Genomic DNA, 26,111 nt, shown 5'->3' with positions numbered 1-26,111 from the left:
TAAGAACAAAGAAATGTAAATGGGCATGTTATTTTCCCTTCATTTATTATAACATTTTAGAAGTGTTACAGAGGTTTTTTCACCCGCTTTGAAGTCTCAGCTTTTGTTCTGAAGGTGGTTCTCACACAGGGATTGTCCTCCCCTCTCCACTTCCCTTCACACAAATCCACCCATGCTGTGTCAGCAGCATATGAGCAGTACACTTCTGAAGCTTCCTGTAATTAAGTTCACCTTGTTGTATTATAGGTAAACATGTTCAGACTTATTTTGTATACATTTGGGAAATAATAGCTTTTACAGTCAACAGTATGAGGCAACTTGTGCTACTAAAATAAACTGTGGTGAGGACTATGTCTTCTAGCACTTTTACAAGTAGCAAATTCCCCCAGTGCTTTGGTATTTTTATCAGAAAATAATGAACATTAATTTTCAATGTTTTGTATCAGAACTAACTTATGTTTACATTTATACCATATCATGAGTCCATGCACAGAAGATGGGATTCAGCTGACAAAAATCAAGTATACAGTTTTGTTTCAGACATCCTTGTGCAACCTGCTTGGCCTTCGACTTTCTACACAGGTCCTAGTCCCCCATTCCCATGAAAGCATCTCAGACAACTGAGGGCAACTTAAAGTGGCACTAGGCATGTATGATTTGGCAACTGGTTCCTACGCACTCAGTGTTACATAAACTATTACAGAGTAATTCTCTGGTAGTTTTACCTGGGGAAGAACACTCGTGCAGAATCCTCCAAGAGACAGAAACCTTGATGCTTCACACCAAGATACAGTAACTAATTGACTCAGGAAAAATTATGCCTGTTTCGATTGTTTTGATTGTTTTGTTGTTGTTGTTGTTGTTGTTTTGTTTTGTTTTTCAAATAGGACACTAATACATAATTCATTGCCAGGTAATAACAGGACAACTTTGTCTTTTGCCAGCTGAGACATGGAGTTGAGCAGCCAGACATTTTAGTGTAGACAATTTCAGTCTCAGCAAATAAACAGTGATATACCACAACAAAACACCGATGTTCCTCCCTTGCTCAAGGCCAGGCACTGCCCTCCAGGCTGCCAAGGCTACAATTTCCTTTACCGAAATGTTTCTGTTTTGGAGGATCCCTCACAAGCCTGAGCTATGCAGTCTCCCAGGCAAGTGACCCTTACCCACAAGTACTTCACATGGCCAGGCTGGTGCTTTCTCCTCTTTGACACCCTCTACTGGCCACTGACCCTCACGCCCTGTGAGTTGAGTCCCATACACCACTCCTCTAACCAACCAAATTCCCCAAATCTGCATCTTTCACAGCCTAGGACTTTGCAGCGGTGCAGGACAGGTCCCTCCTCTCAGGAAAAGACACAGTGGCTGGGGTGCAAGTGGGCATATCAGCCATGTGGCTCACTGCTGCCCTGGGACAGCTGGCCTTTGGGCATGAGAAGACCACACACACACATTTGCTGGCCCTCAACACCCAGGGCTGCAGTAACAGGCTTGATACCCAAAGAGCAGTCCCAGGAACATAGAAGATACCAAGTCACTACCAGCTATCACACTGCCCAGGGGGTTTAAAAGAGTCCCATGAGGAGGCTAGTGCCAGCCCACGTAACAGTGCAATGCCACATCCCACCCTGTCCCCGCTCAGCCTGGTGTCCCCACCAGCTCTGTGTTCCTACAACTCCTCTTCTTCCCTCCCACCATGACAGGAGACATCTCCAACTGCTTATACGGAGGTCCTCATACAGGGCCTCTTCATTTCTGAGTTTACAGCCAGCTGTGTGCTGTGCCCTGGCCAGCAAGCTTCTAGCCACCCTCTGGCACTAAGTCTGCTTTTGGCCCATCCATAAGCATTTTGGAAGGCATGATCTCTCCCTGCCTCAGGAAGGGATTGAAAAAAATAAAATTATATATATATATAAATATAAAAAGAAAAAATAATTAGCCACAACTTAAATGAACCCTTTGTACCCATCTTCCTGTGCCCTCCCCCACTCTCTTTTCATTATGCTATGATTACATTAGGTTTTGCTAAATTAAGCATTCTCAGAATACTGCTATTTTATCTCCATTGCCCTGACTTCTTATTTTGCGAGTGCAAATGAAAATTATTGTGGTTTGCTGCATCCTTAGACAACATGTTACGAGTCTATATTTCTGCTGTATTAAAAGGACTATCCCACTGCAAGCTGAAAAGAGCCCAAACACATCTCCTTCTAGAAAACATTATTACCTCAGCTGTTTCTACTGATCATTAGGAGTAGCTGAAACCATTACTGTAAATGGGCTTCCAACTACAAAGTTTCACACGGAATGGCTGCATTTCTTGGAGGAAAAAAAAATGCAGTTAAAGTCTTTCTGTTCATGGCTACTTTCTTGATTTTTGAAATATTAGAAGAAAGCTTTCATATATTTCTGTGGAACTTCTTTTTAAAATGTCTGTGAAAAGAACATTTTCATGTTCATTAAAGCTGGCCTTGAAACAGCAACTAATGGGAATGCTCAATATTAAGATCCTCCTTTGGGGGACAGATTTACACTCCAAGGCAAACCACTTAGGCATTTAAAAGATTTTCAAAACCAGGGCACTGAAGGCTGAGGAATCTCTGCATCTGTGAAAATCTGACTCCAATTTGTAATGCAAAGATCACTTAAAACCATGGTCTTTATTAAGGAAATAAAAATGGATGCTGACTGTTTGATGTTAAACTCACATTAAAGGAATCTGGCAATCACACAAAAGCATTGAAGAAGAGGAGAGAAAGAGTCATAAAGAACATATGTAAGAAGAGAGAAGGGCAATGGATTTAAAGAAAAAAAAATGACAGGTTTAAATATAAATGTACTATGCAATGTTATTCCTGCTTGTTCTGCTTCTTTGCTGGTCTTGTTCTGATGCACATTTTTGTAGAAAAGGAATGCATTGAACCCTTTCAATCCATTCACATTTAATAGTAAAAGTAATTTTCTCAGGTGGGCACTGAACAGTTGCAATTACAGTTTATTTTGCTGGAGAAATTCTTTTAAGACACTAATGGTGAGAGGCAAAAGGAAGGAAAAGCAGCACAGCGTGTCTCCCAAGCTTGATACCAGCAGCTTTGTGGTACCCAGATTACCCAGAGACACTGAACAGTATTTTTGCGTTGAAATCTCAGGGTGTTTTGTTTCAAATGTAGTTTAGCAGAGTGTGATGAAAATAGCGAGTGTGATGAAAAATAATAAAAATATTCAAACTGTGGTCATCCAACTACTGCTATTCTCATTCACAAGATCCATTTAAGCTCTAGCACAGTTGTCTTGGTGCTAGCAAAAACAAGAATCATCTGTGAAACGCTAAAGCTTTCACAATTTGGTTTTCATTCACATGCATTCCATGGCTGCTTAAAAAAAATTTAAAAAAAAATCATACCCAATACGTAGAATACTTCTTACAAAAGGCCACTCCAGAAGTCCAACTCTTGTTTGACTCAGAACTGCATAAATGTCATGAAACACATGACAGGTGAGTGCTACAGACAGTAACTAGTAGCAAAACTTAAGTGTTGTTTTTATGGTTTGTTTTAACGGATGGGATTTTTTGTCCCACTGATGACAACATCTCTTCAGAAAGTTGAGGGGGTTGTTTTTTTTTAATCAAATTATTTCAATATGCAAAGTAAGTGTTTAAAACTCCTGGCAGGTAGTTTTTCACTGCTGAAGCAGGCCTTCAGAAGTTGCTGTACGTATTTAGAAGTAGACCTGTATTATTTATTTATTTATTTATTTATTTATTTATTGAGTAATGTCTTTGCACACGTTTACTAAAAGGATACTAGAAACTAGCATCACAATATGAATTGCACAGAAGACAGAATAATTTTTTTTTTTTGGAGGATAGCTGAACAACAGAGGGAGAGTTCAATTTCTGCTATTTAAGTGACTCGTAGGAAGTCACCTTATATTTTTATTCTTACTATTGTTACTTGGCTTTGGTTCATTTGAACTTTCCAAGCATCTTTATAGCATTTTTATCTTTACAGAAAATAATTTTGCCAGTACTAAAACCACTGACCTGACTGCAAGATCTCGGGACTTGCCTGCGTTTGACTTAGCTTGAGCTAACTTTAGCCTTAAAAAAAAATAATAAATAAATAAATAAATTGTCTCATGGTCAAGTAACTACTGCCTAAATTTATTTCAGACTCCCTCTAGTTTATAGAGATAACAAGTTATTCGGCATGGATTGAATTGTCTATGTCCCTAAAATAAAATCTGGTATGGAAGAGAGTATACACACAGGTTGATACCAGAAGTCCAGGGCATTGACAGAAATCACAGCTTTAATTCACAGGTCACTGCAGGAGTGCAGCAACTCATTGTTCGGGTAAAATCAGTTTTAAACAGAACAGAACAAAAACTGAATCACTGGAAACTAGTGACAATAAAGAGCACGTAAGCTGTGTTAAGAAAACTTACAAAAGTAAGCCAAAGCAGACAGAAGGCTGAGGAGGAAGGAACTATTGACATATTTACCAGCAGCAGGAAAAGGGAAACTCATCATTACAGCCATACTGCCAGTGATGACTTTTGGATTCTGATAACTCACCCTTTCTCCTTCAGGAAGCCTGAAGCTACTAGTCTTCAAATCCAAGGAAGCTTAGTGCACCATCAGAGAAAAAAGGGGTTCTAGGAAGGATTTTTTCCCTAAAGAAAAAAAAAAAAATTGACTGTACTATTGAAACTTTTCTATAGTAATTTACATTATGAATGTATATAATTTTAACTAGATTAATAATTTAGACCATTCTATTGTTAAAATAGGAGTAACAATAATTTCCCAGATTCTTTTATGACAGCTTTGCTCTTTTGCCCCTATAAAATTGAATGGAATAAGCACGATGACTATTGATGGTGGGGAGAGGATGGAAAGGGGGTGTCTGTACAGATCTCAGAACCAAGTATTTTAGATGTGTCAACATAATTTACAGGAAAAGAAATATAAAATTAAAGGGAAATGATTGATTATATATTGTTCTTAAGCCACAATGTATTTACCCTGTTAAAATTTGCAGAAATATATTTGTTAGTTTCAGTTGTAGACAGGAGGTTATTTTATCTGCAAACACTATAACCATCAGAAAACCACTGCAATATGTCCTTGAAGAGTTGAATGTGTTAAGTCTTTTCAACCAGAAAGTGATCTGTGTTTTGTACAAAGTATTTAACTGAATACAGCAAAACTGTGATGAATTTCCAGAGATGCAATACTAATTTATAGAAGCGCACTGTACTAGTTAATTGTGTGTGAACATATATATTTGACTATGCATCAGAGACAAGCTGCATGAGGACATTTTTTTTATTCCTTTATTAGACTTCTGGAATGATAGTTGTGAAAAGACACTATAGACAAGCTTTTTAGCATACAAGCCCTTCTTTAGATCTAAAATGAAAGCAGTAAACTCAAGGTTGAGAATAATTATGTTAATTAGTTAGCCAATTTGAAAGAAAATGATGGTTGTTACCAGCAGAGCAGAGGGTGATGTCAGCAAAGAGAAGCACTAATAAGTTCAGTAGGTCTGGTGGGACAGAGAGGTCAAGCAGAGGTGCCATCTGGGGAAAACTACTAGCTACCAGGAAGCCAGTTTCTCGATGATTTTTAATGTCAAGTACAGCTGTGAATGTTACTTATGAATATCCTTATTTCTTGTAGTTATTCCTTAAGGATCAGGGCAAAAGGATCAGAAACACAGTCCTTTCTGAGATAACATTCTTCTGCACACGTTTTACTTTCATAAATTATTTATAAGGGTTCATGCTAGTGGCTATCTGATTTTGTCCAGAGTCTCTATAGGGGCTTTCAGTACGTTAGAGGAAACTGCATTTTTGATAGCTTTGTTGCAAGAGACATTTAGCACATGGACATGTGTGCTAGATGTTTTTAGCATATTTTCAGCTAACTGAGGGTGGTATCATTTGACACACATTGAACTCTGAAGGTGAATTTAAACCAGGTTAGTGCGTCATTTAAAGGCCAGGAGAAGGGCTACTGGGAAGAACCAAGATGCTTACAACAATCTGATGGTTTACTGTAAAGGGTCCAGCACTGTGAGATGCAAGGAGTTTCCTTGGTGCACAACAATCTTGGTTTAACAAGGAACCCATTTTCCTTTTGAAAGAGGATTCTTGTTGCAGAGGGTAGGGTGGATGTCACATGTTCTCAGGAAAATAAAGTCTTTTAATAACCATTTCAATCCACGCCAAGGATGCTTGGTACACTTCAAATAACTGCAGTTTTGTTAAAACAAATATACTGGTCACACATAACATAGAAAGTGTGTTTCCAATCAATCAGAGACCAATACTAGTGTGGAAACTTTCCAGAAATAGTTGAAGGTTGCTGAATTATCAGCTTAGATAATTGTATTGAAGTTAAAATCATTAATATGTTTTAGAATCGGATGACTTGGTAAACAATTTTAAAATAAAATGGTAAGAATAAAAATCTGCCTTACTGTGTTTTAAACATAATCAAAATGAAAAGTATTTTCAGAGGAGTTTGGCTTTGAAAATCATTAAAACACTTATTTTGACACTGGAGACTTTGTGGGGGGTCTTGTTTATTTTGTTTTTCTTTTGTTGTTTTGTATTTTAATTTGGAAGATTCAAAGCTTATGCTTCTTCATGAGAATCTGGAGGGATTCTTTATCAGAAATTCCCCTAACAGCGTATTTAATTGGGACAGATACAAGAGTCATGACTGTTTCCATTCATGTTTCAAGCTAAATGACATTTTTGATTGAGTTACTTCAGTGGCAAATCTCCACCAGTCAGCCAAATCTTCTATGCTATGCTATCATGTTTAGAAAAGAAAAAAACGCTTTCAATATTGTTATTATAGCTGTCATCAGACTGGTTTTTGTATGAATACACTACATAGTAGATACTACTGAGATTTTTTTTTTCTTTAAATAGTGAGTGAATATTCAAGTATAAACTATTTAAAGTATTATTGTAAATGTTACTCTAATAAATACTTTGCTCAACTATACTTCTCTGCAAGTACTGTACAAATACTTTTTTTTTTTTTTTTAATCCGTACAGGGATGTCTATTCAGGGCTCAAAATTACTTATCTGTGTTAGTTTAGAAGTGAGAATTCTGCTGAAATAAGAAGAAAGGAGATTGGATTACAAGTCTCTTTCAAAAAAAAAAAAAAAAGCCAAATATGTATATATGGAAAAGCGTTAAAAGAAGCTGAACTTTCTATTAAAGTAAGCAATATCGGTACATTTACCATATAAATATAGTGCTAAATCCACTCTTTGGTGAATGCTTACAGACTGAAAAAGATCCATATCAAGTTAATGAACTCTACTCTGCTGACTTACAGAAAAGAATATAAAATAGAAGAATCTACATATATTATTTCAAAATGCTTGTTAGATAGATAGACTTATCTGTATTATATATATATATATATATCACACAAATTACATTAAAATAACATTTACAAAATTGCAACGAAAAAGTTTCAGAAGTTTGAAAATGAAAAAAAAAAATCAAGGTTGCTTGCATAACCTCAAATCACCCTTTCTGCTTACACTGTATTTTGTGATCTTTAGTTAAATCATCTTATGACATATCACAAATGGAAAGTCAATACGGAAGAGCAATGCTGGGAAGCTAGGAAAAATTAAGCAAGTCTAGACTGCTGACACTCACCCATAAACTAGTACAAGTATGATGCTATAGTAAAGTCCTGAAGCAAGCAGAAAATGTCGCTTCTTTGTTAAATCCCAGACCTAGAAATTGTAAGTGGAATATGTGGTTGTAATTCCCAAACTACAGTTTAATGAGGTTCACTCTAACCTGTTTAATGTCATATATGATTCATTGCTATAAATTAGGTTGGATAAAACAAAAACAAAAAATCCAGAACTGTGGTGATAAATCAGTGCTTAAAAGGTAGGGGGCTTAGAAACACAAAGCAAAGGCTTCAAAGAGTTGATAAGTTCTTTTTGAAGAGCATGGCCACCAATCTGCTGAGATGGAAAGCTAATAGGACTGGGCAAAAGGGCTTTAAATTAGGAAGAAAGAATAAGGTGTTCAGCAAGGAAAGAGAAAGAAACACAAAGAAAAGTGGCTAGTACACAAAAAAAAAAAAATCAGCAAGAAAGATGCATCAATAGAAAGGAGAATAGAGGACACCAAACTGGGATGTAGAAGGCAGGTAATTTAGGGTGTTACTAGAGAATGGAAATAAACGGAGAATGGACATAAAAGCAAAATTGAAGGAAATTAAATGAAAGAAGTACACACAAGGCTGTAACATATCCCTGTTCCAATGAATTGAGACGTTCCATTTGGGAAAGTAACACAAAACCCAGAAAATCTTACTGTGGGATAAAAATAAGTAATTGAAATGTCAATAGAGGAAACCACGCTCTATGAAACAGAAGAAGAGGAGTGACTGCTACATGCGTACATTCAGGAAGTATTCCCTACTCGAAGGTAACCATGGAAGTAGAAAAGAAAACTTTATTTATTTATTTATTTAATCTCTGGAACAAAATAAAAGCAGAGAGAGAAAAAAATGAAGTATTCGACAAAGTTCATCAGCAAAACTTAGATGAGATGAAGCCCTGAAGCAGACAGCACATACTGACATTAGTTGAAGAATTATTGAAAGCCATACCAGTCTTAATAGAGAAGTTATCTTAGGAACAAAATTACACAGAGCAGAAACAGTTATTCTCCCATTCATTCAGCAGGTATATTTCCCATGCATATTGCAGGAAAACTTGGGATCCTAGAAAAAGGATTCACAAAGCAAACTGGACTAAAGAGAGATTACCACAAAAAATCCATTTTAAAATTAAAATTCCTTTTGTATCAACCTATTCATGCTTCACAGCTACAACAAACAAACAAGCAAAACAAACAAACAAACAACAACAACAACAAAAGATGCCTTTTATTATTATTATTATTTAAGCAACAGAATTAATTTTAAAAAGGAAAAGGGGAAAGGGGGCAGGGAGAATGTCCCCTTATCACAGTTGCTCGCTAAGATACTGAAACCTCATGTTTGCTGAGCTAGCACCCCATCTCCTGTGAATACCGTATGGAGAGCAACATAGCTTATCACACAGACAGGAATCCTAATTCTCTCCCTGCTGTGGGAGTTTCCCCTCGATGAGACAGATGAAATGTGGTTTCTGACTAATTTAATAATGAATGTTAATCTGTGGAAGATTAAGCTTTCTGAGGATCCAGATTTGTGATTTAAAAAAAAAAAAAAAAAAAGGGAGAGGGGAGGGAGATGGAGATGGAGAGATGGAGAGGGGATAGCCCTGGGCCGAGGGACTCTCTAGCTTTTTCTTGACCTGCAGGTGCATTGAATTTAAACAAGGCAGCATCTCCTATTAAGTAATTTAGGTCTGTGCCTGGAATCTGAATTGCCACTCTAATTCCTTTGCCATATGGGAAATACAGACACACATCTCTGAGGCTTGGATTCCATTCTGGCAAACAGCATACCTGAAAATCATCAGTTACAGCACTTATTTCTTAAATAACAAAATTCTGCAGTTTGATAAGTCTATCCAAATGTCCTCAAGTGTCTTCAGCTGCAAGTGATTTCAATGAGAGAAGTGTGCATTCTACAAAAGAGTCAAGGTATTACAGGAACTTCAGAGGAAAAGAACCAAAAACTAGTCTTTTTTCTTAAAAGATACAGACTATGTAAATGTACAAAAATTCTGACTGAAGTCACTAGTTAAGTGAAACAACATTACACAATTGCAGTCGTGCAGCACAATCAATAAGGAACTGTTGGAGTTATCAGTACAGAAGCACAACTATAACACAGAACTGAAAAATGACAAGAGATTTTATGAATTATTTTTATGTTTTAATATGTTCTTCAGACTAGCTTGCCAGCAAATTATTTATCTTGTATACAACTACAGAGATTTCATGAAGACCATTCTATGAAGTAAGAAGGAAAGAGGAAAAAGGAGAGCCTTTAGAGACTGGTTGTATCAGAAATGCTCCTGTTTTCATATAAAAACACTGCTGATATAGATCAGAATATCAAATTATATTTACTGGTACACCAAAATGAAAGCCTGCTTCCAAGCAGGAAAAGCACATTGACCATGTCATCCATTGGTTCTAAGTTTGCGGTACAGTTCCAAGAAGATTCTTATTTCAAGAGAAAGCATTGTGCAAAAAAGGGATAAACATATCAAAGACTATTTTTGGAAGCACAGTTGTCTTAAAGGCTAAATTTTTACATTGCTTCTGTAAGATACCACAGTTAATCAGCTTAAAAAACAAGTGTTTGATATTTCCAGTGTCTCACAAGTATCTGTTATTGAAACAATTTCATGTTTGAAAACAGTTATCTAGAAAGAAGGGTCTTTTGCTAAAATAAGATGTGAATTCTGATTTTCTTCCCCTCTGTCTGGCTAAAATTTTGAAGATTTACATTGTTTAGAAGCTGAGAGCCACATATATTGAACCAACAACATTTTTAATTATGGCTTAAATGCAGGACCACATAATTGCCCATATTGATAATTGGCATAAGCAGACATTTTCCACAAAATTTGCAGTTTGAATCTGTTCTGAAGTAGCAAGGAATTCTTTGGATTGGTTTGCACTGTCCTGCTGTCTGCAAGATGTATAGGTGAAAGTCTAGTTACATAGGCCCCAAAACACGTCCTGATCTCCTAAAATTTGCCCTCCCTAAATGCAAGATTATAGAATCACAGAATCACAGAATTGCCAAGGTTGGAAGGGACCTCTGAAGATCATCTAGTCCAATGTCCCTGCCGAACAGGATGACCTACAGCACATTGCACACGATGGCATCCAGGAGGGTTTTGAATATCACCAGAGAAGTAGACTCCACAACCTCTCTTAGCAACCTGTTCCAGTGCTCTGTCACCCTCACAGTAAAGTGCCCTCTCAGCCACAGCCTCCTGTGCTTCAGTTTGTGCCCATTGCCCCTCGACCTCACACTGCGCACAACTGAAAAAAGACCAGCTCCATCCTCTTGACACCCTCCCCTCAGATATTTATACATTTTGATGAGATTCTCCTGAAGGATCACATTTCAAATTTAGTTTTGTTCCCAAATCAAAATAACTTCTTCATATAGCTAGAATATTTTCAAACTACAAACATTTCTCTACAGAAATTCATCTTTATTCCTTGGAATATATATATTTATTCAAATCCATTAGGACTTTCTATAAACCTCTTCCAATCAGATTTCCTTGACTCTGTTTCCACTGTGCTCACTTTTCTGTATTTTCTGCAGTCATGTTCTTCATTTTCATGTTAATGGCATCAATTAATAATTCTGAAATACATTGTGTGTGTGTGTGTCAGAAGCCTGGTTGCAGCTGGACGTGAACTCAGGAAAGGTTATGACCTGTTGCAGTTCTCCCTTATCATGACCCCCTTCATTGCACATATTATGATGCAGCAATGAGTCAACAGCCATCAATCTATTATTCCGTTCAACTTTTAGGGCCTGATTTCAGAACGGATAAGACACCAGTTCAGAGAGTTCATTTTTACTTCTAGATCAATGACACTTAAGCATATTAAATATTTTCAGAAGCACACAGCAGGCTGACATCCCATCAAACTGGCCATGAAAAATATTATTGTGTTACTCCTTGTATGTAATGTCTCTGTAGAACAACTGACAGAATATATATGGTTTGATATATGACCCTCAGCAAACCCAGCCCATTAATAAAAGAAGATCAATAATGTTCTTACTGTTTGGGGGTCACGGTCTGATAATGTTTCTGATAACATAAGAAAAAGAAAATAGATGAGCTGCAGGTTGTTCCACTGGATATATGGCTGTATGTCAAATAGTATTTTGACCAAAATCCAAGCACTGGCAGACTGCATTTCATCTGTTCCTACTCTTCTACCAGTACTCCTTATTGCTGTCTATTTCCTTGCATATTTATTAGGCTGAGTTTTCCCAGAACAGACTGTAGTAAAGCAGAATATTTACCCAGTGTAGTGGGTAAAAAAAAAAAAAAAAAAAAAAAAAAAAAAAAAAGCCTCCTACATAGAGAGTTACAAACCAAAAGAAAATGACATAAACAAATCAGTATGATCTTTACCTAAGTGTTCTGGAGCAGCCATGCAGTAACTTACCTGCCTAGTTCTATGGTTTTGTTGTTGTTGCTGTTTTATGGCAGGGAGGTGCTGCATCTATAGAGAAATTTCCCATCAGACTTGAAATGCTGGTACTATGTTGTGTTTTCTTGAAATTTTTTATGTAACAGCAGAATTCACACCATTTCTTGAGTTGCAGAGCTGAGAAAAGAGAAGAGAAAAAAAGAAAAATGTCATGGGATTTTTTTGTTTGTTTTGGTGTTGGTTTTTTGTTGTTATTGTTTGGTTGTTTGTTTTTTGGCACAGGACTTGCCTGTATAAATTGAAATGTATTACCTTGCTTGTGGAGCTCCAGTACTGATGTGTGACTTTATAAAAATGGTAATTTCTCAGTTCCCAAATCCCCCACCTTATTACATCATATGTGTTTTCTTAAGCTAATAATAACATATCACCATTTCTTATATGCATAAACGTACCAAAAGCACATATAAATAGTGAACTCAGTGACACTTTCTTGTTATGTTCTTTCAACAAGATTTCCTACCAGATTCTAATCTGTTGCATTTTCTTGATCTGCTGGGTTAGGGATGTGAACAATTTTTGGTTTACACTGCCTGTTTTATTAGACAAATGAACAAGACACAAATATTCTAACCTTTTCACTAACTTTTATTTCAAGTTCTTTACTTTTTCTACTCCTTTCTGGGCATGGCACTGTTAGTTAAATGCTACATACACTTGTAAGCATTAAGTCCAAGGACTGAATTTATGCTTGATATTTTCCAATGAGTAGTACTAAGAACTGTTTGATGCCTACCACAGACTCTAGCAGAAGCTGACAATTATAAAAGAAGTATTACCAATAAAGAGCCCAACACTGATTCTGTAGCTTCTGTAGGCTCCAGCTGCAGCACAGATTCAATGAATGTAATGAAATCCTAAACACTGAAAACCTTGTGAAAGTTCCCTTTACAAGTTATGTTCAAAGTCACTGTAAGGACATGATTATTTCAGTATCCATTTTGAAGCAAAAGGCTCATCAATTTTGCCACAACTTCAGTCCTGATATCCCATTTGTTATTAGTGAAGGATGGCTTAAGTGTTTCCAAAAAGACACATAGCATAAGACGGCATGTCAGATTCTAATGATTCCACTGCAGGTTGCAGGCACAATAATCTCAAATTTAATGGTAAAGAAATAATTGCTTGAAAAGAAAAATTAATGACTAAAACAAACCTGAGCTCACTGGTGGCTCTAGCCCTCCAAAATACTGTGCTTATTTTCTGGATTAGAGGCAATTAGTTTGCAAGTAAAAGAAGAGGAGACTTTGCCTGTTAATATAAATTTCATTCATACATACTTGAACTCTTTAGTAACATGTATGTTATCAAGGCGCATCATTTCAAGGAGATCAACATTAAAAGCTTTAAAATTTAAGGGAAGGGAAGGGAAGGGAAGGACAAAAATTAGATATGAAGCTTTTCCTATTAACATATCTCAGATGTTAGCCCTTAAAATAGTTTAGCCCTAATAATAGCTTAGAGCTATTATTTAATCCTAAATCTTTCAGTATATTTTAACATATCAAGCAGTATATCTTCAGAAATTCCTTTAGATGAACAATGTAAATAATATCTTAATAACATCAGAGTTATTGATCATAGATGGTGTATTTTCCTAGCAAACCAAGCTTGCTTAAGAAGTAAAATAAGCAAAAACTACCAACAATGACAATATTCAAAATAAAGAAATGAGGCATGAGCTTTTCATAAGCGAAACCCAAAAAACAATTTTAATCTTGCAGAGCCAACATAAATTTGTCTCATACAGACTTGAAAAACTTCATATGAATAATAGCCATAATTCTTTACCTTAGATAGCTTAACCATAAATAATATTCAATTACTTTATGCTTGTTAAGAACTGATTATATTAGTATAAGTAGTATTAGTGTAATAGTAATAAGCAAAGGGCTTTCTTCTTGGACGTAATCTTTGTTCATCTTGCTGTGTTGCTTATATATGCTTGTATATGGCTTAGTTTTGATCAATTCATTCAGCAAACACGAAAAAAAATGGATTTTTGATCTTTGATTAGCAGAACTTAGCTGAACATTCAAGGTTTTCTTTATATATTTTTAGTCTTCCATGGAAAGCCATGAAACCAACTCTTCTAAGATGACTGTTAAGCAAAACTGACCTACACGTAACACAATTCTGTGGATACTGTTAGCGTTCCCCTCTCTCTTCCAAACACATATTGGGATTTGTTTGGTACATTACTCACTAAATTATTTCATGATATTGTAATAGTAATGTGAAATTAAAAAAATAAAATTACAAAACAATTATGGAAATATTCCTCTTTTTGAAATTCTTACTTTTTTTTTTTTCAAAATGTTCTGGAAAACTAAATATTTTGTTTCACTGTTCTCTGTGGGAAAATTTCATTAGAAATTGATCTTTATAACACTTAAAATAATTATAACCTTTTCTAAGATACAGCTCACAACTTAATTTATCCGTAGAGACTTTGAGTCTCTATATTTTGTAAATAGGAAATTAGCATTATGGTGTCCTGATGTAAAAATTTAAACCAAAAGCAGATTGAGTCAAATTCTTCTCTCTGTCGGAGTGAAGAGCTAGCAACTCTTCTCCTTACATTAGCCTACATGCGCTCTGTGAAGACACCAGAGAAGTATGGAGGCCCTATTTACTTTTGCCCAATGGCAGACTTCAGACATACTTTCCATCTATCTGCGAAACCCTTCACCAGAGTCAAACTGCTTTTTCAGGTGAGCCAAGGGACTTGTGAACCTAATATAGCAACATACATTGAAACTCAATTCATGGTGAATATATGTGTTTGAAAAAGTGGTAAGATGTACCTCAGCTGTTTACTTTTGCCCTATTGGTCCCCAAGGGTCAATGAGTTCCTCAGTGACTGATGGTGGTCCCATTAAGTTTCCATGCAAGGCAAACAGGTTGAGATAAGATACCGTCTTGCCTTGTCTGACTGCTATGGGACATGGCTTTGCTCTCCTACAGTAACTGAAGTAGAAGGCTTGTGGCTCTATATTGGAGAAAACTTTATTATAATTGTGTAATAACTGGCAATGAGAGCCATGGACAAGATGACTCACTAATCTCTTAACAAAAGATTTATGTCTCAAGCACAACTATGAGTTATATGTTTTGAGTGATATGTAGGAAAAGCGTGAAAAAAGATAGTAACTGACAAATTAAAATAAGTATAACACTGGAAGTACCATAACAGTTTTCATTAATATGTATCTGGCATACAATTATAGGAAGCCACAGGAGTCATAAGTGGTCAATAGAGAGAGTACGTGAAGATGCAGCCATGTGTAGAAAAAGGAAAAAAAAAACATCATGTCTATATAGGCATTGGAGTGGAGGCACCTTTGTATGTAAAACATAAAATAAACCTCAAGTGGTATTGTACAGAAAACTTGCACAATATGGCAGTTAATGCCTTGTTTGACTACAGGGAACAAAGTAATGAGAGGTGCTGATAGCTTCTATTGTTTATCTACCTATAGTCAAACAATAATTGTGGTTTGCTTTGGTTTGACTGTGTTACAGACATGCTAATAAATTGCTTTATTACAATGTATTAATACAATTTAATATTATGAAGGTACTATCTCAGTGATATGACTCAGAGTGCTTAAGTAAATGTTAATTTCTTTGTGACAGAACCTCACCTACCCTAATCTAGAGGTCAGCTCTTCACACCATGGCATACCAAATGCTGTCATTAGATGTAATAATTACAAGCTGCAGATTGTGCTGCACTCTGAAAGGAACTGCAAACGCTTTTATAGTCAGTTGTGTTTCAGTCAAAGGACAGAGAAACAGTTAACTACAAGATGAAAACACCTGGAAGAGCCATATCACTCTGCATGTCAAAAAATTCAAATCTTGCAGAATGATGACTGTTTTACCAAAATTTCTTTAAATTCTGTCCCCCCCAAAAAATGTTTTACTGCAGTTTTACCCAAAATGAAAGATTTCAGGATGTTCCTTGAGTTGCATGGACCTGCAACCCACCTTCAAACATTCAGCTTTGGCTGAATCAATAAAGGTTTGTAACTCGGGCCTAAAATAGCAATGCTGATAAGCCTTAAAAATAATTTTTTTAATAATGTTTACCTTTCCATACAAAGTCTGTGAAGGCATATATTTGTTCTTTATAAATAATTTAGGTGACTGAAACACCATGAAGAAGAAATACTTTTGGAATCAGAAAAAAAATCACCTTGGGACAAGAACAGATGGGGACCATTGACCATAAGAGGAATGTCTCTAACTTTTGCAGCAGTGAAGTTCCTAGACAGGATTGAATAATATTCAGAGGATATTTGATCTGTTTATCAAAAAAACAGGCTGATATTGCTGTCTGAGACAGCAGAATAATTTGATGTTCTGTACAGCTGGTGTTAAAATAAACCAGCATAAGAGACATTATACAGATTGCTCTTTTAAAAGGACAAAAAACAAAGTATCGTGGAAAGTAAATTGTTAACAAGTTTACATAATAAAATATTGTGCAGAGTTGTAGTTTAAGTACCGCATAAGTCAGAATGATCTGACACTTTGATCATGAAGTCTCTGCACTCAGCCATACAATGAAAACCTTCAGCACATTTTGTCAGGCATAAAACTCTTATTTTATTCCACTGAATGCAACGCTGGGCCTAGCTCTTCCCAGGATGTTCAGGTATAGTACTTTTCACAGTTTGGTTCAGTTTATGTTCACGTTATCAAATAATTGTCCTTCAGATAAAATTTTGCCACTGGTTATGCTGTTCATGCAGAAGTATGTGTGTGTGCTACGAAACACTGAATTCAAAGACCTGATATCCACTAAGATTTTTTTGATAAGGTTGCCACATTGATGCTTCTGTTTATACTGATTAACTTATTTCACTACTAAGTTGCAAGAAACAGGTCCCTAGGTTCCAGAAACTAGCTGGAACTGAAAGAAATGTTAATGTATTTAGTTGGGTCTTTTCACAGTACATTACTCACGGGTGTTGTAGAGGGTGTGATGCTTAAAAATACAAGTATCTGTATATCAAGTGGTGACTAATCTTTAACACATTTTCAGCCCAAGGTATATATCAGCAGTAAACTGGAATCATAATCATGTGCCCCAACGCATCTCCATAAGTATATTACATTTGTCAGCAGACCCAAAGGAAGTAGTGCAGTGCCTAAACATGTTTGGGTTCCCTTTCATAGGCTCCTAAACACTGTCTTCTATTGAATTTTCTGCTATGCACTTCCTTCTCTCCTCTTCAGTCTCCAGAAGAAAGAAAAAATAAGGAAACCTAGTTTCTGGGCTGTAAATGTCTTTCACACTTCTCCAATTTGTCTGTGTGCCACATCAGTTGTCAAGAGGATGCTAAATATCTACCTACATACAGGTAACTCTTCACATTAAATAAAAGGTTGCTTAAGGTCAACACGGTACAAGATTTAGATACATTCAGATACATCTAAGTATAACAGAAGTTCAGCCTGTTTAACTGAAGACTTTTTTGAACAGCTGAAAATGGTGATCAGCATCACAGCATTAGTCACTGATGTGAACAAGAAACTCAGTTTCTTGTGAATGAAAGTCTAAGTCTTATTGAAAAGTGGTCTTATTTTTTAGATATTTTTGAAAATTTTACAATATCTGCATTCAGGAAAAAAAAATATATATATATTGAGTTCTCTCTCATTTGGGCCCTCCAGCCCCATTTTGTAATATTTTAAAGCAAATGTATAGAATAAATGGTTCACTAAATAATTTCTGTGGTAACATAATTCCTAATGAATCCTTTCATATAATCATGCATATCTCTATAAATATACCCTGAGCAATAAACTATGATTGAAATTAAGTAAAATACACTCTTAAGGTTGATTTAATCTCTTTTACCAAATAACCATTAAAATGAAAATTCTCTCACAGGATGCTCAAGTCAAAATGAGGAACCTGATAATAAACATTGGGTAATAAAAATAAATTAAAAATCAAATCTTTATGATATATTTTCCTATCAAAATGAAAGTAGCAAATTGAAAACAATAATGATACTCATCCACATCTACAGTTCCAACAAAACATCTCAGAATTTGATTTACAATTAGTGGCATCTTGAAAACAAGCCATCATTTTACATTTAAAACTGCTACCACTCAATCCATCAAGTATTAAATCTTGATGTTGATTAATGACATTCTCTCATGCTGTTTCTTTCAACAAGGTTTCACAGAGACCAGAGCTGCATTATTCAGTATGGAACTAGCATGTTACTAGGTTCCATGCTCCCTCATGGCCAGTTCAGATGCTACTACTATAAGCAGCAGGTATTTGGTGGTTTGACAAATGTTAGTATCCTCACCAGGAATATAGGATGTACACCTCAATGGCTTTCAGCATTGTATTGGCACAAGCTCCCAGTGCCTGGAGAATGTGGGATGAATGTAAACTGTAAAAGCAGCTTTCCGTGCGGGTTGCTGCTGCCCCACGAGTTGTGGTGACTGAAACATACCATTCAGTTCTCCAGTGGAAGCAAGATTATCAAGGGGTCAGATATTACTAGGATACATGGTAGTTTGTAACCCTCATGCAAGAGGAAGGTAGAAGGCCCGGTATATAGGCTGGTATAAGCAATTTCCCTAATAGCATTTCAGCTTTATTCTTACTGCTGTGTTTATCTTGGGTTTCTGAGCTATCAGGTTTCACATCCCATCTAAAACAGTTATTAAAATGGCTGATGCAAATGCTGTTCTAATTTTGGTGACAGAATATATTTTAATTCACACTGATATTCAATATCACTTGCTGTTAGTATCATCTCTTTTAATGGACGAAATCAAAGGAAGAGACTAATCTCTTTTTTTATTCACCTTTCACTTATATTCTTTTGCCGAGCCCCCATCTGGATTAGGAGAACAGAGAGGAGAAACTACAAAACAGATGAGAGACTATGGAAGAACACAGAAATTACACCTGTTACATCAGACTAGGAGTAATGTAGTTTCTCTTAATTTTCAGAGAAAACAGTTTGTAGTAACAGTTTCTTGTTTCTTTGTTGTTTTTTGTTTGGTTGGTTTTTTGTATTGTTTTGTTTTTAACTGTTATTTATTTAAATTGTAGACACAACAGAGAAAATTTGCAGGTTCTCCATTTCAAAGAAAACTCAGTAGAGTTAATAAGCTTTTGGTTTGTGTGATGATAGAGACTAAAAAATTTCTTCTGTAAAAAAAATCAGGAATCTGAACTGCATATGAGCAACTAGGTACACATATTCCAATTTAAATAGTAAAAAAGAAAAAAAGAAAGAAGAAAGCATTTATAAATATTGTCATAGTTGCAAGCCATTCCATACATTTATTCCTTGATGCATAAAAACAACTTGGTGCAAGCCTCTCCTTAGAAACATGCACAGTTATTTAAATTGGACAAAACGGAGCTTTGCCTTATGCAGTATTATCTAAAACAAGCCTGAAATGGAATATGCTGAGTTTTTTTTTTTTAAAAAAAAAAAAAAAAAGTTCAATAAAAAGCATATAAGGACAGGTAAAAATGCTATTCCCTTGTCAGTATTATTTAATCATTTGAACTGGCTTTCCCAGACTACAAAAAAAAAAAAAAAAAAAAAAAAAAACTGAAGTATAAAACCAAATTAAAAAATTTTAGCCAAGCTCTTAATCTGTAACAAATCAATGTTGTGTATTATATTGCAACTGGATCAATTAATACGAAATAGACAATAAAACAGTCCATTAATGGCTATAATTTTATTATTATTATTACTATTATTATTATTAGTCTGCTCCTAATCCTCAAGGAATCTGAACATCAGCTTCAGTGAATAAATGATGAGATCTTCACTACTTTGAAAAAACTTTTTCACACGAATGATCCACTTTTTAAAATGGTAATAGGGAAGAGCTGTGACTAAACAAGCAAGAAAACATCTTCAGAGTTTAAATCAGCTACACCCTTTTGTTTGAAGTGACAAGGCCTATCATTAAACAGAAAAATTGTGCTTCTCCAGCATAACAGACACACCAACAATGCGTTCTTACATTTTCTTTCTTACTGTTATTACCTTTTCACGTATAATTGGTTTCCCACATATTTGAGGAGCCTAAGCTGAAAGCCATTTGTTTTCTCCCTAACACACCCAGCCCTGAACCACCACAAAAACTTTTTTTTAAAAAAATTCCTCATCTTACGAATATATTCCCAATTCCCAACCATTGCCACACTGCTCTGCCTCTGTAACTGGTGTCTTCATTTATATCAGACTTCCTGATATAATGCTTCCTTTATACTTTTCAGTTACAAAACTGACCTCCAAAATTGTCATATAACATCTCCTTTAACTTAATCTATTATCTTTTTGAAAGAAACTAAAAGGAAAGTGATTGTTAATTACTGGAAGAGAATAAAACTTGTAATATGCACAGGTAAATTACGCAGTGCACATGTTAGTATTTGGCCTAAATCCTTTCAGAAAACAAGAAAATTCAAAGTAAGAGTGGTGAAGGAAAGGAAGGGATGAGAAGAAAAGCAGATAACTTAGTGTATACATAACATTTATGTTAAAACTGTTTAACATTCAAGATGTAGCATATACTCATTACTTAGCTATATTATCAACATATACACAGTCCTCAGGTGACTAAGATCAGATTTTTAGGATGTATTTGTGGCCTTATTTGACAGAAAATTATTCAGTGTAATCTAGTAAACTTTAAACAGGCTTAGCACTACTGCTTGGTACTTAATAGATGGATGAGCCAAGTGCTCCTCTTGAAGGTGGTAGACACAACCACAATTAAAGGCCCAGGCTAGCATAGCCTGGGAGAGACTGGGAGGAGGCAAGTGAGCCTGTGACCAATGAAGACAGCAGCCCTGCAACCACCACTAGTCTCCTCTGCTCAAAATACTATAACCAGATAGATTTCAGTGTTCTCTAAATGCCTAATTTCATGTCCACGTATGCATATAGAAACTCACAGCCCTGGGCTTTGGACACAGGATGGTGCTGTTGTTGTTGCCCTGTAGGCCACAGACTAACAGAGCCAGAGAGCTGCCAGACAGAAAGCAGGAGAGAAGAACGTGACTTTGAAGTGAAAAATGCAGGACCAGCATTCATTCTCATTCTCATTCCCTACCAATAGAAACAAGAGTGTGGCAAACCCCTCACGCTTGTTTTGGATAATGCCCAAAAGAGCAGAAAGGAGGGGCAAGAAATGTGACAAAAGCCCATGAAGTGAAACATAAAGGCCAGCACTGCTGTAGAAATGAAAGATTCTTCAGTTGGACAGAGGAAGCTGTTCAGCAATTAGGAGCGTAAGAAGTTTTAATGATAGCGATGGAAGAGCACAGAATTAAACATAGAGAAGGTCCTGGCCAAAGAACATCAAAAGAAAACACTGCAGCAACATGTAAGATCTAGTCATTCTTGCTTAACTGTTTTATTTATTAATTTGCATATTCAAGAAGAAATAACTTAAAGTTATCTTAAAATCTTAGACTTTGATAATAAAGCCACACCACAGGTGACTAATTGTACTTTATATCACTTCATTTGCATTTTAGTGTCTGATGGTATGCAAAAATAGTTTTTTGACCTTGTGAGGATTCCCTTGCTGTCCTCTGCAGGGAAATGGGTAAATGAACCTGAAAGCAATTGCAGTCAGCTGGAGTAGGGGGCAGTGGTTGTGGTGCTCCCCTGGTGTGCAAGTCCCATAGTCACTGCCTTTGCACAATGTTGGTTAGACAATTCTCCTGCAGAAAGCGGTAGAAAATCACCTCTGTCATGTCCCCTACCTGCCAGACAGCACAGGAGTTTCAGGGAGAAAGGGCACTGAAGAACGCCTCAATTAATCCTGCCTGAACAATGAGCCATTAAAAAAAGGAAGGGAAGGGGAATAAGAAAAGAGACTGCTTTTTATGCATTTTAAGCAAACACTTGAAAAGACAAGCATTGTTGTATTGTCTCACTAAATGACAAAATCAGGATACAAACAAGAAAGAAGAGGAGATAGGTTCAAATTCCCTGCCTGGGAAAGGTGTAAATCTCAGGATTTGCAGTTGTCAGTGGATATCCCAATATATACAAGTACTTAATGAATAAGCATCCCAGAAGTCCAAATGCATAGCACAGATTACTATCTCAGGAACAGCATCCTATTTATGTAGTAATATTGTTTTTGAGAATCTCAAAGAAATGTATACATTTATACTCATTTGTGTACTGATACTGTAAAATTACATGACAGACAGAGCAAAGAAGGGGTTATAAAATGCTTCTAAAAAGCAAATGAGACCAGAAAAAAAAAAAAAAAAAAAAGGCAAAAAATAAAAAAGCAGTAGCAGATGCCTTTACATATCAGCATTAAAATATTAAAGAAAAAATATTAAAATATTAAAGAAATAAATCTAAATCAACATTTTTTTGTGAATGAATACAGACAATATAGCTGATAAGAGAAAAAAATAGCATTGATGTGCAGCATTATGACTTTAAAATTGAGAAACTAGCACTCCTTCCCCACCCATGCATCCCTACAAGTCAAAAAATGTTCTCTAAACTGTATACTGATGCATCAGGAACCAAATCCACCTAATTATCTTTATGTTTTCTTTTCATAAGATGGAAAAGTTCCTATATGGTATATATAGCCATAATCTCTAGGTATCTATCAAAAGCTTTATTAAAGTAGAAGATGAAAAATAAATGCCATTCTATAATCAAGAAATTAGTGTTTCTGGTTTTCTACCCATTTGTGAATGTGCAGTTTCATTTCATTTACTTTCTCTTTTCCTCTCTAGCATCCGTTTTGTTTTGTTCCACTTGCTAGCTGTTTAATTTCACTGAAAATAAGTATTTTTCCCTTCTTAAAAAATAAAAATAAAAAATAAACCTACTATTTGCCACTCATTACATTTCTTTAAACCTCATCATTCTTTTCCCTGTGTCAACTGTTTTGTCACCTAAATTACTTCCTCTTACACTCTTCCTTTACAAGTAATATTCTAAATCTGATGCTCTTTTGGAAAACATTACCTCTCATAATGGCATGTATGTGTTCGTTACTTTCCCAGTTATATTATCCCATCACAAGAAATACAGTGACTTTTGAACTTCAAAACTTTTTCAACCCTACAAGAGCTGATGAGCAAGGTATTTTTGCTTTGTCTTCCTTTGCACCAAATCAGAACAAATTTAGTATCAGCTTGACCTGAGGATTGAATTGAATCATTAGGTAAAATTGAACACTTGTAGAATATGTAAATAAGTAAAATAGTGTAGTGATATACCATGTAATGGACTCCTTCAAAAGCTGTTCTGCACAATACTGCAGATGTTAAGGAGGTTATTTATTTTGCCTCAGACTTTCATTGTTTGTTCTTTATGAAAGCTCCCAGACAAATTTATATAAATTCTAGGGAGACATTTTTAAACAGAATTCTTTGTAGCATCACCTATGATAGTTCAGCATACTTAGGAAACAGAAAAGCTCATCTTGCTTCTTTCTGAAATCCATTGATTCCAAGAATTATTTGTTACCTTAACTAATATCTATAGAAGTATGCCTTCACCACAAATATATATATGCTCTTATAGGTTTCTGAAACAGGGCTTTAAAATATTACTAAAAAAAAAGTATGTTGCGCTCTCTACAAGACACTAATTTGCCTGTCTGACCTTTAATTAATTATTTCATTAATCTGTCATTCCTAGCAGTAATTATTCTTTGGATATGGCATGCACAATTTACTTAAGGGAAAAAGAAGATCCAAGTTTTTCTTCTAAAAATTATGAGCCTAAACCTAAACTGCCAGCTGTATGAAAACTTGTAAAAGTTTATTTCTGTCTAATTTAATCAACAGAACTGGAACATAAGGATCTGTTTCACCTGTTTCTTGTTATGAGGACACATTGTTCTAACTATGTAGTCTCTTGCTTTTAGTTTACATTATTTTTATCCATGTTTGGATTGTCCATGATGCCTCCTTCAATGCAAGTTGTTTTTTTGTTTGTTTGTTTGTTTGAGGGGATGGGGGGGAAAAGAAGAAGGGGGCTAAAAGTTCTTTCCTCCTGGAATGATTTGTAGGTAGCTAAAATATGGAACAGTTTGTAAAAATATGGGACAGTTTGTAAAAGAGGTCATTAACTTTCCATATCCTGATATCAGAACAAACTGTGCAACTAATGAGCAGTCCTTCTCCCCTCAGAGAAGAACTAGGCTCCACTCCTTCACATATCTGAGATTCCCCTTTCCAGCAAGACCTCTTTTTTCCCCCACATCTCCTGATATGACAAGTTAAGCAAATATGCCAACGCAAATAAAAAATCTGAAAGAAACTAAAAGAATGTAAGGCAAATAAATTTGGAATAACAAAGCAAGCCTAATATACTTACCAGATGCTAAATAACTAGAAATATCTACAAAATAGCCGTCTTACAAGTTATACTTTTATGTACCCTATAGGAAGTTGCTTAACAGAGGCTGGTATTTTTACAAAGCTTTCTCGGTCATATTTTTAATGGCAGACACGTTTTTCCACTTTTATTTGTATGTTCTAAATCAAACCATGAGCTGAAGATTATTCAAGAGATCTTTTTCCAGCTGTTTGCTATTACAGCTCTGAGCTAAAAGTCAATGTTATAACAACAACCTGGTTTTGTTTTGTTTTGTTTTTTTTAAGGTAACTTTAAAATATAATTTTGGCTGTTAACTTCAGGCTGCCTCATCTATACCCACTTCTTTCCTTAAATCTACTTAAAGCTATTCTATCTCAAAAAGTGAAAATTAACTGAGACATTATTGCTTAAATGCATTGATAATAATATTGTTTAGATTTAGCAGTAATTACCTATTCCCTTCTCACAGTCAAACAGGATTAGCATTCGTTTCTTGCCGATGCTTGCTCTCCCTCTGCAAACCTGTATTTCCAGCTGTGAAATAACAAATAACTAATCTTCACCCCTTCTCTACCTCCTGAATTTCCCAGAACTTTCCTATGGGAAAATTAAATATCTTAAGTGCGTCTACAGGGTCTCATCTTATTAAGACTTTTTTTTATTAATAAATAACTTCAGAGACCTGTAATGTCAAATGTATGTATGGAGGGAAAAGAAATGGAGTTGATAGAGTAAGAACTGATCACTTGAAAAGGAATCTAATATTGAATAATATTATGTTTTTTTCAGGTAAAAATCAAAACTTAAACATGCACATTAAAACAAAACACCTCTGCCTAGCTTGAAAAATGTATCATTTTTTCATGTGCTTAGCCTATTTCTTATATTGGTTTGGATTTGTTGCTGAAAGATATTTTCTCGGATTGATGGAGGAACTTCACCACATCATCTATAAAGACTTCAGCTACTCCCATATATTGTCCTTGCACCCATCTCTCCTTACAGATACAGGTCCTCTTATATTTGTGAGCGGAAAAATAAACTTATTTTTTGGTAAGTCCTGCATAATCAGGTCTCTGTTCATTTGAATAAGTTACATATATGCTGTCTAGCCCCACAGAGTAAGTTGCAGAACTGAAGTATCCATCAGTCAAGTATAAAGAAACTCTTAATCTTCTTTAATATTGCAGATATTTTTTTATTTTTTTGCAGCTACATTTTATAAACTTTTTTCTTCAGCAAATAAAACTACCTACAAAATAAGGTCCCTGTAAATTTTCATTTCCTTCATTTTAGCTGTTTCTTAAATTGTTTTTGAAGAATAAGCAGAAACTGCTATCAGTGAGAGAAACCAGTGGATTGCATAAAGAAACTTTAATTTTACTTCCATAGGTTGAAAATGAGAATAAAACCTATTTCTTTCAAGTAAATGATTTTTATTTTTTTTTTATCTGCTAAAGATGCGACCTCTGGCTGAGTCACCACTATGAGTCCTGAGATTTCCAAAAAG

Source organism: Aythya marila (genome assembly GCF_965140915.1).
Source record: "Aythya marila genome assembly, chromosome: 4".
NCBI classification, from domain to species: Eukaryota; Metazoa; Chordata; class Aves; order Anseriformes; family Anatidae; genus Aythya; species Aythya marila.
Note: the sequence above shows the minus strand (reverse complement) of the source record.